The sequence below is a fragment of the Spermophilus citellus genome (assembly GCF_964194105.1).
Source record: "Spermophilus citellus genome assembly, chromosome: 1".
Classification (NCBI taxonomy): Eukaryota; Metazoa; Chordata; class Mammalia; order Rodentia; family Sciuridae; genus Spermophilus; species Spermophilus citellus.
This window is the reverse complement of record NC_138182.1, coordinates 43,326,041-43,343,735: the sequence shown is the minus strand read 5'-3', so window position 1 is coordinate 43,343,735 and position 17,695 is coordinate 43,326,041.

The following is a 17,695-nucleotide window of genomic DNA, read 5'->3' as shown; positions in this document are numbered from 1 at the left end:
CGCCCTCTAGTAAATGCCCTCTGCGCCTGCGCGCGCTCCGCAGCTCTTTAACCCTCTCTGGCCCACACTCAGTTCCATCTAAAAGATCCTTCGAATCTTTTTGATCTGTCTACCCTCCCTTTTGTCATCTCATTCTGTCTCCTGGTCCTAGATACCATGTCGACAGCGACGTGGACATTGGATTGGATGAGCCATGGTTTATAATTCCTCTCTAGAACTCGTACAGAACGCGCACTGAGCTGTGTTCCAAGGTTAGAGGCTCTTGAAGAAGCGACCATCTTGGGGGTCGTGAAACCGCCGCCCCGGGTCCACCCAGAGCGCTCCAAGCCACCAGCCTCCAGGGCCCTGACCCTGCGTCTGGGCCTCTCCTCTTTCTCTGGTCACGGCTGGCCACAGGCACCATCCTGTCCCCAGAAAGTTGATCTTTTCCCTTGAAGAAACAGAAACAGGAATGAGGACTGCCTGGAAGCCTGGAACATTCCAGGTCCTGTTGACTCAGTGGCTGAAGGCGAGATTTGTGTCACTGAGAGCAGGCTGTGGCGGTCTGGAGAAAGGCCCTTACTGCGAGCCTTCATGATGGGTGGAAATTCCTTGTGGTTTCCAAACCCCTTCTCGATTTGAAGCAGCATTTCATGGGGAGCAGTTCATACTTTAGCATAACTTTATGTTTGGATTAGGGCAGTACAGAGAGTCATTTATTCGGAATGGCCAGTGTGGGAGAGCATGGCTCTGGCGTCCTTGTGGCTCAAGCTACACACAGTTGTTTTTATTAGCAGCGGACTTTTTGGAGCCCATCTGAAAGCTAAGATCCCTCTTGCTCCCCACCTGCTTCAGGGGCTGAGAGGTCCTTGCTGCCCGTCTGACTGAGCTCTGTGTGGTTTCAATTGTGACACTTCTCATGAAGAGGGAAGGCTTGGGACAGGCCAGAAGAAGAGACTTCTGCTTTGCACTCATTTCCACGCAACAAGGTCCCCGGCCAGGAATGAACACAGTCCAACATAATTTAAAGTTAAGGTAGCTGTGAAGAAAAACTAGAAGCATTGACTGCAAACCTACTATGCATATGAGACACCTCCAAATGAGGTGGGTCTTAACCACAGGTGGCTTTTCCTGTTCTGTCTTTGAACAGTTTCATTGTTTGTCTTTTAATCAATAAGATAGTTTCTTTTCCTTTTCTTCTTCTTTTTTTTTTTTTTTTTTTTTTTTTGGTGGACATCTACTTTGGAACACCCAAGAATCCTCTCCAAAACTAACCTCAACTACAGAATACCTAGCATCTATACTTTTCTTTCGGATGCCCAGAGATTCATTGTACTGACACTTTTCAGTTTTGTATTTCCATGTGATGATAATTCTTATTAAAAGTATCTTCCCAGTTTTAAAGATAAAATTTCTCAGTGTTACCTATACATTGGGAGAGCGCCATTCACAGGCTATGACCAAAATGCAAGTTTAACTTTTATCTCACTATCCCTAAGCTGCAATATGTTTCATTTTTCTTTTAAACACTGAATGAATACAGTAATAGAAAGCCTTATGATCACTTGAAGTAATATAACACAGTCAAAGATAGTATGCTATTGTGATACTAACTTTGGGCTGGGGTTGTGGCTCAGTGGTAGAGCACTTGCCTAGCATGCATGAGGCACTGGGTTAAATCCTTGGCACCACATTAAAAATTTTAAAAATAAATAAATAAAGATATTGGGCCCACCTAAAAGTGTAAAAAAAATATTTAAAAAATATAATATGCTGTTCAATAACTCAGTCTTCATTCAAAATAGTTCTTCTCCCAGCCGACCCTATCCCCAGCTTATGCAAGATTTCAGGTTAGAAGCAGTGGTTTGCTAGGTCTGGCTTACATTGGCTCACAGGAGCCAACTGTGAGCTTCCTAACGCTGTTCAGTGACATTGTCCTGGTGGCCTGAGCTGAGAGTATTTACACCATGGAAATCCGCAAATGATAGGAGGCCAGGGCTTCTTTCCTTGGCAAGCTGGAAAGATTGATTAAAAAAAAAAAAAAATAGTGGTGTGTCAGTTAAATTTTTATCACACAAGATATGATCCACTTCTTTCTTTGGCCTTCCTCCCTTGAAGGTCCCAGGGCTCTCCAAGATTGAAGTGTAGGGAGGGGAGGAGAAAGAAAGGACAGAAGTTCCTACTCAACTGCTACTATCCAGAGTCAACTTTCTGCTCTCTGAGCACTTGTTTTAGGCTCTTCTCATCCTACTCAATGGGCTCATCACAGGCTTCCCTGCGTGGGCCCCTTGATTAGTATCTCATAGTGAACCAGCCGTGTTTGGTCTCAGACTAGCGGTACCAATATCACTAGTGAGTTTGTTAATTCAAATTCCCAACTCTGAGACCTTCAGAAGGGAGGCCTGGGAATCTGAATCTTAACAAGCCCCTTCCTATAAATAATTCTGATTCCACTAGATTTCCAGAAATACAGAACTACAAGACTTCAATCTCTAAAAGCCCATTATCCCCAAACCCTCGGATCTCTGATTGGTTTCCATTATTCCCCTTCCTTGCTCAAAAGCCTGAAAAATATGGCTTCTGGCTGTCTGCTGTATAGAATCTAAATTCCCTGGCCAGGCCTTCCCAGCCTTAGCACAGCTTGCTGACATTATCCTCTGGTGCCCCTCTTCAGAAATGCCACATTCCAGCTTGTCTACCTGCTGTGCCTCACCTGTCCTTTTGCTCTGCCTGGTTCTTCTTTCCTCATCTGACCCCAAGTGCCAAGGCTAGCTCAGCCCCATGGAGCCACCTCACTTCCTTCCAGTCACAAGGCATTCTGTTTCTTCTGAATTCTAAATCACAAGCCTTTAAAAACTGGTAATGGGAGTTTATGCCTTGCCACCCTTATTAGTTATTTAATAGGAAAGCCTGTGAATAAAAATTAGATTCCATAATCCCCCTGGGAACCTAGTCCTGCACCCAATCATTCTCGCCAAATAGTCCTTCCTTTTATCTAACTTAAATACTTCCTGTTGTACTTCTATGTGAAAGCTGCCACCTTTTCACCAGCAGCATGAACAAAATGTTCCTGGGAGGAGGGGAGAAAAAAAACGACGAATTTTTGAAGCTTAGCCAGACCAGTAAGTGAGCTGCATTTCTTTAGACACACACACACACACACACACACACACACACAGCCTTCTTGTGTTGACACAAGGAACAGTTATTCCTGTTCCCATGCATCTAAGGCTGATTCTCTCTGGGCAGCTCTCCCATTTTTTCCACCATTCGATACTGGGGTTGGTGGGGAGCTTCAAACATATTGTACTTGCCAGACATCTACATTAGCCAGAGGCATGTGGGTGTGATTGAGGCCTGTGTTGGCCAGTTGTTTAGGATTAAGGGTGGTTTGCACTGCAGTGAGCCCAAGAGTCATCATTTATCAGGACCTCCAAAATAAGGACCCATTAAAATTCCACTCTCCCCAGGAGAGCTCTGCTCAGCACAAAGTCTCAGTCTATGGCACCAAGTTAACCACAAAACTCTTTTAGGTAGCAGCACCTGCCCTGCTGACCAGGCAGGGTGAGTTAATCTTCATGGCCTAACCCTAGGATCAGTTTCTAAAATTGGGTCTGATCTCAAGAGGTTCCTGGGATGATAGAGCTTCCTTAGGAGCTTGTTTAGATCATGTAACTCTGCTCCTCACTTCTGTCCCAAACCTACCGGCTCCTATTTGTCCTGTGACTGAGGGCAAACATCCTTGAACCCCTCACACTGGGTCAGGAGCTCATTCTGTGCATCCTCGCTGTGCATCAGGCTGGACCTATTTCCCTGCTTCCTCCCTGTGGAAGACTGTATGCTCCTTGATCATAGAGTCCCGATCTCAGTCTGTTATACCCCCAGCTTTTGTATAGTACGGTGCTTTAACACACCTAACTACTTAATAAATCAATGTCAAAATGACTTCATTTCTTTGAAGACTTTCCTATAAAGTTCACTTTTTTTCCTCAAATCAGCACATAACAAGAGGAAACTATTCCTCAACTAGGTAAATATCTTTCTTGACATATGGGCAAGAAAGTGTTTGAGTAATTGATCATTTGATTCATTCCCTTTTTTTCTTTTTTTTTAAACCAAGGATTGAACCCAGGGGCACTTAACCACTGAGCTACATCCCCATTGCTTTTTATTTTGAGACAGGATCTTGCTAAATTGCTTAAGGTCGGCTAAGTTGCTGAGATTGGCTTTGAACCTGTGATCCTCCTGCCTTGGGCTCCCAATTTGCTGGGATCACAGGCGTGGGCCACTGCCCCAGGCTCATTTACTTAGTCATTAATCAATCTCAGAGGAATAGTCTTGGTTTCTACCTAGCACCTTCAGGACAGAGCAACTAACTGAGAGACTCAGAGGGCCATGATTTTAAGATTTGATTACTACTACATAAAACAAGAAACCACAACTCTGTCTCCTAATGTCCCTCACACACACTTTGTCCCATACCTTCTCTTCACCAGTCTGATAGCACAAGACATTGCCAGACCATGAGGGTACACATCCCCATTGGTTTGTTCCCACCAGGGCTCAGGCCTGGTATAGATGTGCTTTTCTTTCTTTCTTTTTTTTTTTTTTTTTCTGCAACCACATTCAGGAATGGTGAGTCTTTGCATTGGCATCTTGAAATTCGCCCACTGGGGTAGTTTCTTCTTCCAATTTGCTCAAGTATTGAAATCATGGTGCTCCAAGATCCTCAGTTAATTTGTTTTGTCCCTAGATGCTAGGAAGAAATTAATTTGGAAGAAATCAATTTATGAGAGGTTAAAACTACTTGTTTCCTTTCAGGACTTCCCACCAGTACTTCTAAGTCGAATAAATTTTCTAAACTCATTTTCTTTTTTCCCTGTGAGAAAATCAATCTCAATTATCATCAATGAATCCATGGTTAGGGATTGTGTCAAGTTCAGTGTTCATCATGGCATCCATATTATATTCACCCAGTATATGTTTGACAGTGCTTGACATAAAAATAATAGCTCTCACATACAGGGTTCACTGTGCCAGAAAATTCTGAATATTTTAATATAATAATTTAATTCTCACGGTGTTCCAGTAAGATAGGTACAAATATTATTCTCATTTTACAGATAAAAATGTTGAAACACAGTATCCACCAAATTACATTGTGTGCATGTACAAATATGTAACAATCAATCCCATCAATATGTACAACTCTAATGTACCAATAAAAAATGTGGGAAAAAAAGGTGAAACACAGGATGGTTATATAACTTGTTCAAAGTCTGACACTTAAAAGTCATCTATGCAGGATTCAAATGCAGGCATTTTGTTCTGGAAACTGAACTCTTAAGAAATCTTCATATATCTTAATAAGTCTGTCTCTACTACTATGAACATATTGCATAAAATAGGGAACTGTCATTAATAATGCCTTCAGCAACAATGACAGCATATATTCTGAAGGCTGATGACATCTTCTAGAGAGAATGAGGATGATGTTATGGGATTTTCTTAATTCAGTGAAAATACACATTTTGTGATCTAAGACTTCCTAGATGCTAATTGGCTCAGAGAAGTCATCTGCTCTGTCCCTTTTACTCATTTATTCATTTTCAAAAATATTACCTTCTTTATGACTAGTTAAAAATAATATTATCCTCTGTCAACCCAGCCTAGCAAAACAAATCTCATTCTCCCCACCCCTACACCAGTCTGTACTCAGAGAGAACTTAGCTAATGTTCACTGATTGCTGGATTGATTGAATCATGCAGTCAACAAACCGGGTCCAAAAGATGTATGATGCATTAAACATTCTGTACTTCCAAAGCTACAATCTACTTGACATCTGCACCAGTCCCTCAGGAAGCCTTCTTAGCTTTACCATGAAAATTTATCCAGAATTTGATCAATTCTCCCCATGCTATGGCCAAGCCACTATTATCTCTTATGTGGATTACCAAGAGTCTAACTCGGCATCTCCCCTCTTCTCAGCATCGTAGGCAGAGGGACCTTGTAAAACAAAGCAGATAGTGTCTTCTCTCATCAAAACCCTCCAGTGGTTTCCCATCTTGCTCAGAATAAAAGTCTGGACTATGACAACCCCCACCTCCTGTTCACTATCGTCCCTGCTGCGCATGCACTTTGCTCTAGCTGTACTACTCTCCTTGCAAGTGTGGGGAGGAAAGAGCTTTCTAGACTGAAGGACCATCTTTACCCTTTGCTTCCTCACCTTCCTCAGGTCCTTAAGAAATCATCTCAGTGAGATGTTCCCCATCCACTCTAGCTAGAATTTCAGTAAACTGCCTTTGCCGGCTTTCTGTTTTCTCTTTAAAACTGTCATTTGACATACTATGTGTCTTACATATCTATCTTGCCTGCTGTCTTTTCTAGCAGTGTGCAAACAGTGTTTGCTGTTTTGCTCACTGCTCTATCCTGTCTTGAATGAAACTTGATATTCAATAAATATTGGTTGAACAAATGAGGGAACAAAGATGGCTACACAGGTGACTGATTTCAAGATCTGCAAGTGGAATCAACAATAACCACTGAGAGGATGGAGAGGTGAAGGATCACTTCTGGTAAGAGTTATCATAGAAACATCAAAAAGGAGGTAGGATTTGAGCTGGTCTTTGGCAATGAAGAACTTTTGGGTAGGTGTAGCAGTGGAGAGAACGTAATACATGGAAGTGTATCATCAGCACACCCCAGGAAGAGGTCACTGTGAGACATGCTGGTGGGAGGTAGAGTGGAGGTTCCCAGAGAAGGTGATGTGGAAGCCTTAGGCTGGGGAAACTTTGCAGGAAACTCATGGAGCTTGGGTTTTGTGGATCAAGATTCCACACTGAGTCTTTCTTCCTGCTTGATCTGTACATTCCATAACCAGAGTATTCCAAAACCACAGAGTATCAAATACCTGATGTGTTGACAGAGCATAAGAAAAGTAAATACCAGTATTTCTCATCAGTTACACAGTAATATTAACTGACACTTGCTATTCACAGAACCTGTTTTATCAGCAAACTTATTGTTTCCCAAGAACAGAAAGGCATCTTTGATCAAGTATCTGGAGGCCAGGACTTCAAGCAATGCACATAATGAAGTTGTAAAAAGAAAACTCAAGAATGCATTGGAATTCCTCCTACAGTCAGTATGAGTACCCGCATACTATATACTACTGTTAAGTTCATACCACTAAGACTTTTCAAACTAGGAAGCAAGCTAAGTAGATATGACTCTGAACCTTTAAGCTAATGTGATTTGGGAGGGGAACCATTCATTAGAACATGCTGTTAACTTCCAAGACGCTGACAGACAATTCCTTACCGCTGGAAACTGTTGAACAATAATGTCTGTCTTTGGAGCCGTTTTCTGGATAATAGCATTGTCGAGGAGATAGGGATGTACTATAAGTACAGAGCAAGTCAACTACTGATTACTGGTCCCCAAAGAGTTGAATCTCTTCTTAGCAATCCTTTAAAATCATAAGTTCCCATACCACATCAGAACAGTGTTCTCTTCCATTACCTGTTCTTTTGGAGCCTGTGTTCTTTCCATTGTACTTAAGAAACAAACAACAGCATTTTCTAGTGACCCTCAAAAAGCAGACACCCGTCTGCATTGCTGTTCATCCATTTTTTTCCCACTCTTTCCCCGGGTAAAATGCTAATCAAGGGATTCACAGCCCTTGTTAAAGCAGAGGCAGAAATGCAAGAGTGAAACTATGCAGAGATGGATTGGAACCAGCAGCTGTAATATTCCTGTGGAAATCTATGAAGAACAGCCAAATAGGAAAGCAAAGCCTATTCTTTTTTTTACTCCCCTCTCCCCATCCGGGTACTGGGGATTGAGCCCAGTGGTGCTTTATCATGAGCTACATCCACAGCACTTTGTATTGTTGTTGTTGTCTCCCTACATTTTTCATTGGTGCATTATAGTTGGATATACTGATGGGGTTTGTCGTTACGTGCTGGCTCATGCACATAATACACAAGATAACAGTGTGATTTGGCCAATATCACTCCCCAGTACTTTTCCCCTCTCTCCTCACCTTTCACCCCTTAGTCTCTTCCCTCTATTGATCTCCTTTTCCTTTCCTAGCCTCCACAGATGAGAGAAAACATAAAAATAGGAAACACTTCACGAATTTGCACGTCATCCCTGCACAGGAGCCATCTAATCTTCTCTGTGTCGTTCCAATTTTAGCGTGTATGCTGCTGATGCGAGCACCCAGAGCCCTTTTTATTTTCTTAGTTTGAGACAAGTTCTGGCTAAATTGCCCCAACTGGCTTCAACCTTGCAATCCTCCCTCCTCACCCTCCAGTCACTGGGATTAGAGGTGTGTACCACCACACGTGACAGCAAAACTATTCTTTCAGAGCTAGTTATGGAAGGAGTCAGCTGCCTTCACTTGCATTTGAGAAAGACTCAAAGGCAGCAGAGGAGTGAGAATGCCTTAGTGCAGGAAGCAGGGAAGGTTTCAGGCTTATCCCACTGACAAGCTATTGGACTAGGAAACTGGAGGTGGGCTACTTAGAAGGGGGCATCCTACGGCATTGGTTTGGGATGCATGCTTGGCTTTCTCTGGTTGGTCCTAAGTTGGAAGTTGGGGAAAACTTAGGGAAACTCAGTTATTAATCAACTGCTGGACATTTGGGGCTATTACAGACATTGCTGTTAGCTTCCTGGGTTGGTACTGGAGCCAATATTCAGACTGCTGTGAGTAGGACTTTGAGCACGCTGGCTTCCCAGGATGTTGGTTAGAGGTAAAGGGCTTGGTTTCCTGGGCAGGTTGCTGCAGTGTGGGTCACAGTTCTATTTTGGTGCATGGTTTGGCCATTGTCCACATGAATACTCAGGTTTTCATTCCCAAGAGGTCATCAGACTCCCTGTATTCAAAGCTCTTTGCCTATTCAAAGCTCTTCTTCAGGACGACGTGCACTTTAGCTTCTCCTCATTCCTTGCTTCCATTTGCCAGGCAGGGCCTCACTTAAGGCCCAGCAATGCTGAAGCCTTCCTTCAGTTTTTCCCCTCATGGTTACAGCACTCCTACCTTGTTTACCTATTTGAGTGAGACCTCTCCATTTAAAGCCACTTCAAAATCACCTCCATACCATTACAGATGGCAGGACACCCCAAATGTTCCAGTTCCCCTTCTCTTTCTACAGTGTTTACATGCCATGATTTATTTACAAGGGCATTCTGTGTCATAAGATATTAATATAAATGACAGTGACAATGCTATTCCAAGACTGGCGAGGGTAGTGCCACATATGGAGAGGTGTTTGGTAAATGGTTCTGAATGACTGATGACGAAGAGATGCCCCCACACAACAGAGCGATTCCAGCAGACCAGTCAGAAGAGTCACAGGTGACCTAGGGTCTGTTCATTTCTTTTGCTATTAAAAAATGGCAAAGTCTGGGTTCAATCCCCAGCACCACATACACACACCAAAAAAGTGGCAAAGTCTCTCTCTCTCTCACTCTATATATATATATACACACACACACATATGTATTACATGTAATATATGTTACATATACACAGAAAATATAAATATGTAGAAAAATTTGCATCTGCACAAAACAGGTAGACACTTTTGTCATTCTCTAAATAATACATTATATTCTATTACAATAAATTTTCTAATATAACATATCACCTAATATGATATATATTATGTTATATAACATAATGCAATTATGTATAATATATGATGTTTATTATATATAATGATTTTGCTATATAATATATGTTAGGTGTTATAAGTAATTTAGAGATTAAACTTTACCAGAGGATGTACATAGTTTATATACAAATACTCTGCTGTTTCATATGAGGGACTTGAGCATCAGATTGGGGTATCCATGGAAGATACCCTCAGATACTAAGGGGTGTGTGTGTGTGTGTGTGTGTGTATAGAATATACATATGAATTTTATCCAGGTACTAATTTAATAAAATTATCACTTATGATAACTATTATCTAAAATCCCCATGGCAATTGCAAGAATTAAAAAAGCCTTTCACATTCACATTCAGAATTACAAAATAATCTGGGTAAGTATAATAAAGGCAAAAACAACAGAATCCCATAATGACATAATAAATGTATCATGAAACCTAGATCCAGATCATCTTCTGGAATACCCTAGATCTGATGATATATCATGAAAACCTGATGTGGCCCAAGCTATTGGCAATACCCCAGGATCATCACTATAATCAAGATCCATTCAATTAAAATAAACGTGGTTTTTTAAAATTAAAGCTGTCCATTATAAAACCTTCAAATACTTATATGGTTAAAGTCAGTTATTGCTATTTTTAAATGGCAACAAGACACAGTAGGGTTCTGTTGAGATTTTTGTCCAGTTTATCTGGGCCTGAATTCTGGATGAAAAAAGAATGGTCAGTAGGGCCATTATTGACAAAATCTTAAGAGTGTAACACTACTCTGTTAATTTGACAAGTTCTGGGTTTTGCTCTTTGTCCTCTTTCCTCTGAGAAACTTTCTTGAATACAGAAACGCATCACCACTCTGGAACTCAGCCAAGGGCCAGAGGAAATACAAATAATAAACACCACTGCTCATTTGCATCAGGATTTATAGCCTATAAATCAGCTCATATACTGAAGTCATGTGGGCCTCAAATTGCACGAGAGATATAATCAAATATCTGTCATATTTTCCTTTTAAAAATATATCAGTCACTATCAGGGTGGGGTATAGACTCAGGAATCTGTACAGCATGCAATCTAATAAAGCTGCCACTGGGCCTATATCTCCCTGGGGTTATAACAGCATGCTTCTTCCTGCCTCTTCCAGGATACCTGTGGTGCCAAGTAATAATGCAGGATTTCCAAGTCAGCCGTTCATGGCTATTCCTTTCCCTGACCCAAGAAAGATATTAAGTTAATGCTGGAGACCTTTCAGGAACTGCCCACCTGCTTCCCAGGTCATGAATCATTCTTCCTCCTACTTTCCTAACCTCTAGTCAAACAGGCTTTTTAAAATCCTTGTTGATTATTAATGTCTTCAGTGATGCTGGAGTGGGGACTCTAGTCCATGCTAATAGGAGGCACTAGAGGAAGAGCGGGAAGCTGTGGAATTCCTGTTCCTGAGTGTGACTTATGACCACAGCATCTCATCCTAGCAGCAGTGGAGGGCTCCACCACCAGCAGTTGCTTACAGTTATTCCAATAGTTCTAAAACCAGCCTCATCACTGCCTCCCCTCACTCTCCCTGTTAACAGTTCTTTATAAAAGTTCTCTGTTAAAATTCTTGTGATTTCTGTCTCATAACTGTGTTCAGTACAAGTCTAATTAATAAAGGAATTCTTTCTATCTGGTTTCATATCAACAATTCTTTAATAACACAAGGGCTGGTTGATGTATTCCAGGAAGACTTTAATTGTATCTATTAATTTATGCTACAAGAACTGGTCCTCAATTTACTAAGCTCAGAAATTGACCATGTCAGCAAATTGAAAGCAAATCTGTCCTTCAGATCATTGCCATAAGGAAGGAGACATACGTGAACCTGCATAATTGCAAGTTATAATAATACTAAAAGATAATATAGTTATAATAATACTAAAAGTTATATAATACTAAAAGATCCCTGTGTCAGAGACAAAGGATTTATTCTAGCCAGCATATCAGCATTATTTATACTGGTTCCTTGAGCTCTGATTTGCACTCGACATGGTGAAGAGGGATAGGTGATATCTGTGAGCTGAGTTAGAGCAGAGTACCCCTGATCTTAGGGAACCTGGATCTTTTATAACGGGCAGTAAACATGCCAGCCCTAATCTCCACAACAGCCACTTACTCTCTTTTCCTAAGATATTTGCTATATGAACATCCTTGAAAAGAGTCCAGAACAAAGGAAACATAGGAGACCCTGTCTGCCAACATTCATTTGAGCTTACATGTGAACCTAGAGCAAGGATAATTCAATTGCTTGTGTTTATACACCAGGGATCTCTATAGAAACTACCTATAGTAGTTTTAGTGCTTTTGCATCTCTCTGAATCTAAGATTTCTAAATCACAGGAAATTAATCCATTTTCTTATTAATATTCTGAAAATGCACACACTTTATAGAGACAGAATAGTTTAGTTATTGGCCAGAGCAAGACTTGGCTAACAATATTTGTATATCTAATATATATATATCAGTTTTTATAATCTTAACAAAAGATATTGCCCTAGATATTTGCTAGACCAAGATGAATGACCTCCTAGAGCAATGTAAATGTGAGATCAGAGTTGATGCCTGAGATATATAGCAAGCACTCAAAAATCAGTAGTTATATTGTAAAGGACATGGCAAATAACAGAAATGAATCTGAGTATAGTTGTATAAAACAAGGAATTTACAGGCTGGGGTTGTGGCTCAGTGGTAGAGTGTTCAGCTAGTGCGTTGAGGCCCTGGGTTCGATCCTCAGCACCACATAAAAATAAATAAAAACAAAGGTATTGTGTTCAACTACAACTAAAAAAATTAAGGAATTTACTATAAACATGACATACTATCTCCTAGAACACAAATAGAAATGTAAACAATTTTGGAATAGCTACCACTATGTTTGGATATGGTTAAGTGTCTCCCAATGCTTCTTGTGTTGAAAGCTTGGTTCCTACTGTGGCAATGTTAAGAGGTAGTAGAACCTTTAGGAAACTGGGGCCTGGTGAGAAGTTATTAAAGTGTCTTGTTGGGGGCACAAAAAGATTAAGTTAGTTCTCATGGAACCCTGAGTTGATCATTGTGAAAGAGCTGTTACAAAGAATCACACCTAGCCACTCCCCAGAAGCTCTGGCTTCCAGTCTCACCAGGTGATCTCATTCATGTTCTCACTTTGATGGCATCTGCTACAATGTCCTCACCAGAGCTTAGCCAATGCTGATACCATGCTCTTGAACCCCCAAACTGAACCACATCCCCCTTAGGAAGTTTATTTATGTTGTTCAACTTCAGGTATTTCATTATAATAACATAAAACGAATACACCAACCCTGCCCTTGCTGCTCTCTTCATAAAATATGGCATCATTTCCCACTGCCGGGCACAGTGCTTGAGACCTGGAAAACTACAGGAAACACACACAGATACAGTGATTTTTTTTCTTTCTTTTTTTTAAAAATATTTATTTATTTATTAGTTATTGGTGGACACAACATCTTTGTTTGTATGTGGTGCTGGAGGATTGAACCCGGGCCGCACGCATGCCAGGCGAGCGCGCTACCGCTTGAGCCACATCCCCAGCCCTCTTTTTTCTTTATTTTAAACATTATAAGGCACAGAGCCTGCAGTCTAATAGAGAGAAATAAAAATATCACACAAATAAATGTAATCTGAAATGGTAGTAACTGATGAGAAGGGCAAGTGAGGGGCAGAGTAAGTATAAGGAGGACCTGACCCATTTAGGAAGGTCAAGAAAGACTTTCCCAAGGAAGTGATGATTGACCAGAGACCCAGGCTTAAACAATAAGACAATAGGGAAAAGGAAATAGCTTTCCAGGCATGAAAAAGAGCAAATACCTCCTGGCAGGGAAAGTATAGTGATGAACCATAGCTGAAGCTCAGAAAGATTAGATGACCTGCCCAAGGTCACAATAAAACCAAGGTCAAAGAACAGGGATTTTAATCTAAATCTTCGAAACTCCTGGGCTACTTTCATTATACTACCAATTTCCTCCATCAGCAAAGATGATCTTTCCACTCAAACCTTCCATCAGAGATCTATCAATTAACACTCACTCCAGAGGAAAATTAAATCACACAGTAGAACATGAGGAAAAAAAAAAAAAAAGGCAAAGGCTTGAGCCATGGAAACTAAAGCCCTTACAATGGAATTCAGCTTGCTGTTTCTTTGTTGAGTGTGGCCAGGAGTCTTGGGAATGGTCCATGCCAGTGGTTTTCAGTGTGGTCCCTGGACCGCCATCATCAGCATCTCTTGGGAACTTCTCAGACAAGCAAATTCTCATGCCCTGCTCAAAACCCATGAATCAGAAACTTGGGAAGTGGGACCCAGCAATCCAGTGGGGGCTATGGATTTTATTTAGAGACAGGGTCTGCTGAGGCTGGATTTGAACTCGCCATCCTCCTGTCTCACCTCCCCAGCCACTGGGATTCCAGGCGTGCACCCAGCACAACCTGTGTTTTAAACAAGCAAGAGCCCTGCAAAGACTTCTGCCATACACAGTGGCCTACATCAGGGCTTCCCAAACCTATCTGGTCATCCTAAGCACCTGGGGGAACTTGTTAAAAATTCCTGAGCTACACTCTCATATCTACAAAAAACAGATATAATTTCCTGGGAACCTATATTCAGATTATCAGACTGGTTTTGTAACCACTGGTGTACACCGAAGTAATAGTATTTCTGACATAGTAAGCAAATAACTTTCAAAAGCCATTTGTCCTTGTTGGGTAATTAAAAGTAATAAGTATTTCGGGTTCTACAAGTCAGACTGAGCATATAATTTGATTGCTATCTTCTTAGCCCTCGGATTTTAAAACAATATCTTTCAGAAATTTCCTATTTGGACCCTTACTGATAAATGTCTCCTTGTCTAACAGGCTTATATTATCATGACTACCACAAACTGTATGATATCTAATAAGCGCTGACCAAATATGTAAGTCTTGTTATTTTAGCTCCAACCTAAAAATCTGTTCTTGAAAACATCCCCAAGATTTAAAACATCAAAAAGAAAAGTGTTCAGTCTTGTAATACAAACACTCAGTTTAGAATTATTTTTTTCCTGTTTCTAGAATGAAACAGATTTTCTGGAAAGAAATAGTTTTTCTATCATAGTAACTTAGCATTGATTTAAATAAACATACAAATAAGTAAGAGAGATATAATGTTTATTTATTTTTATTTTTTGAGATTGAGTCCCACTGTGTTGCTAAGGCTGACCTCCAACTTTTAAATTAAGTAATCCTCCTGCTTCTGTCTCCCAATTACAAGGTACATGCCAATCCCACCGAGCCAACATTATGTTTAAAAAAAAAAAAAAACTTCCAGAGCTAAAAGAAATGTTACTATCCTAGATTTATTTCCAAGCAACACATTTTCAAGAATTTTTCTGTATTAGAATTTTCCTGGATTTGTGCAGTTCATATGCAAACAGTATAGCCTGGTCTCTCATAGGTAATTTTACATTTCAGAAATTCTTAAGAAAAATAACAATATAAGACTCATTTCCACCATAAGAGGGTCACAGACCCAAGGAAAAAAGAGAAAACATGAGTGGTCACTTAACTTTTTTTTTTTTTTATAATTCTTTTTAAGTATTTATTTTTTAGTTGTAGGTGGACATAATATCTTTATTTTTATGTGGTGCTGAGGATTGAACCCAATGCCTCACGCATGCTACGTGAGCACTCTACCTCTGAGCCACAACCCCATCCCTTAACTTTTTAAAAATAGGCCTAATTATTGGTTCAAATGTCTTCTGACAGTTTGGTGGTTAGGGCCAGCAATCATGATTATGTAAAATCTCAATTTGTGCTGATACCACTCCAATAAAACAAGCAAGCATTTTCTGTAGTTTTAAGAACATGAAAAAGAGCATAGGAAAAAGAAAAGTTACCTTTGATTAAGTTACTCTGCCCCTGATGATATCAAAAATTGCTTAACTGAAAAAATTACACAATAATGGTTTATTTCCTAGGCTAGGGATATAGCTTAGTTGGTAGAGGACTTGCCTCGCATGCACAAAGCCCTGGGTTCTAATCCCCAGATCTATCTCTCTCTCTCTCTCTCTCTCTCTCTCTCTCTCTCTCTCTCTCACACACACACACACACACACACACACACACAAAACCTAATGGTTTATTTCCTATGGTAGGGTATCAACATCTTCAAAGAAAAACAGAACAACAGAAATCCTTCTGTAGAGCACAAAACCCAGAAGGCAGTACTAAGAAGATAACCCATTTTACCTGTAGAAATAAGAGGATTAGAGAAAAAAATTGCTTTAGGCCCTCTTCTATAAATAGGGAATTTAAAAAATGGTAACAGATTCCTATCTCATGCCATATGCAAAACAGATTAAAGACTGAAATTCAATATTACAAAAGTGTTAGGAGGAAAGAATATAATGTATTTGGGGATGACACTAAGATTCAAAGCCATCAAAGAAGCAAACAGAACCAACCTTACCATTTGTTAAAATACTAGCAAGAGATTAAAATATTTCACAAAAGATTGAAATCTATAACAAAGTGAACAAATTAAAAAGAAAAAGACAAGCAACCCAAAGGAAAATAAAGGTTTAAAACAGACAATTCACAGACTATAATGGCTAATAATAGTGATAATGTGAAAAAAAAATATGGCCTTACTCATACCAGGGAGATGAAGAAAGAAAAAAAAAAAAAAACCCTTCTTTCGCCTGACAGAGTAGCATCATTACTTTATTTGCTGTTGCAGGTTCTCATCCCTCGTAGGGTCATCTAAATATTATTACCAGTGTTAAATTTGGGAAGACCAACACTGCAGAGCCCTGCACTGTTGCTCTGAATTTCGGGCTGCTGAGTGGTCCGCGCTCAGGGCAGGGGTATTCTGGAAGGAAAGAAGCACCTCCCCATCCAGTGCCATATGAGTTATGGAAAGGGGACCTGGACACTACTTAGTCCTTTTTTCCAGTCTCATATCATCCTGAAGCACAGAATGGCCAACCCCTAATAAACTGAGGAAATACTTAAATGCTACACATGACATACTTCATGCATCAGCAAAGCCAATCAGATCTGTAATGCATTGGTAAGAGCATGCACAAAAAGAAATTCTCAGGCACTTGTCAAAGAATAAGTTTCAAAAAGTCAAAAGTATAAAGTATGGACAGGTCAAAAGATTTATTTAACTTATTACCAAAGGACCCTCCCAGATAACAAAAAATGACACCACAAAAGGCCACTGAAATGAGATTATGAAGTGAGATGCTAAAGTGGTTAACACCCTACCAGGTTAAAACACTGTAACCTCTTTTCTACCAGAGAAGAATAGATAATTATTTGCAGATTATTTATATTGTATAAGCTAACAAGTAGCTTTACAGAGTCTGGGCCTGGATTGACAGTAAATCATAGCCAAAAAGTGTCAGTTAATCATTGGATGGGTTTGCTGGACACAGTTCTAATATATGGTTTCTCAATCATTTTGGTTTCAGGATCCCTTCAAGCTCTTCAAGATTATTGAGGATATCTAATCCTAGAGCTTTTGTTTATGTAGGATAATATCCTACCAGGGTAAAAAGCATTAGAAATTAAAATTTAAAAATTAAACATATAAATTTACTTAAAACACAATAAATCCATTTACATATTAACATAACATTTAAAAGAAAATTCTGCTTTTCGATACAAGAAATATTTTTGTATCATATCAGGGTTTTTCAAATCATTGGGATTTCTAAATAACAACTTTTAATGACAACAAAATCACAGATGTGACAGACACTATAGCAAGGATAATCAATTAGCTAATGTGTTAGTCAGCTTTTTGTTGCTGTGACCAAAATACCTAACAAGAACAACGTAAAGGAGGAAAAATTTTGGCTCCTGGTTTCAATGGTCAGCAGGCTCCTTTGCTCTGAGCCTGAAATGAGGCAGAATGTAATGGCAGAAGGGCATAGTGGAAAAGCTGCTGTACTCATGGTAGCTAGGAAGGAGAGAGGAGAGGAGAGGAAGCAGGGGGTCCCAA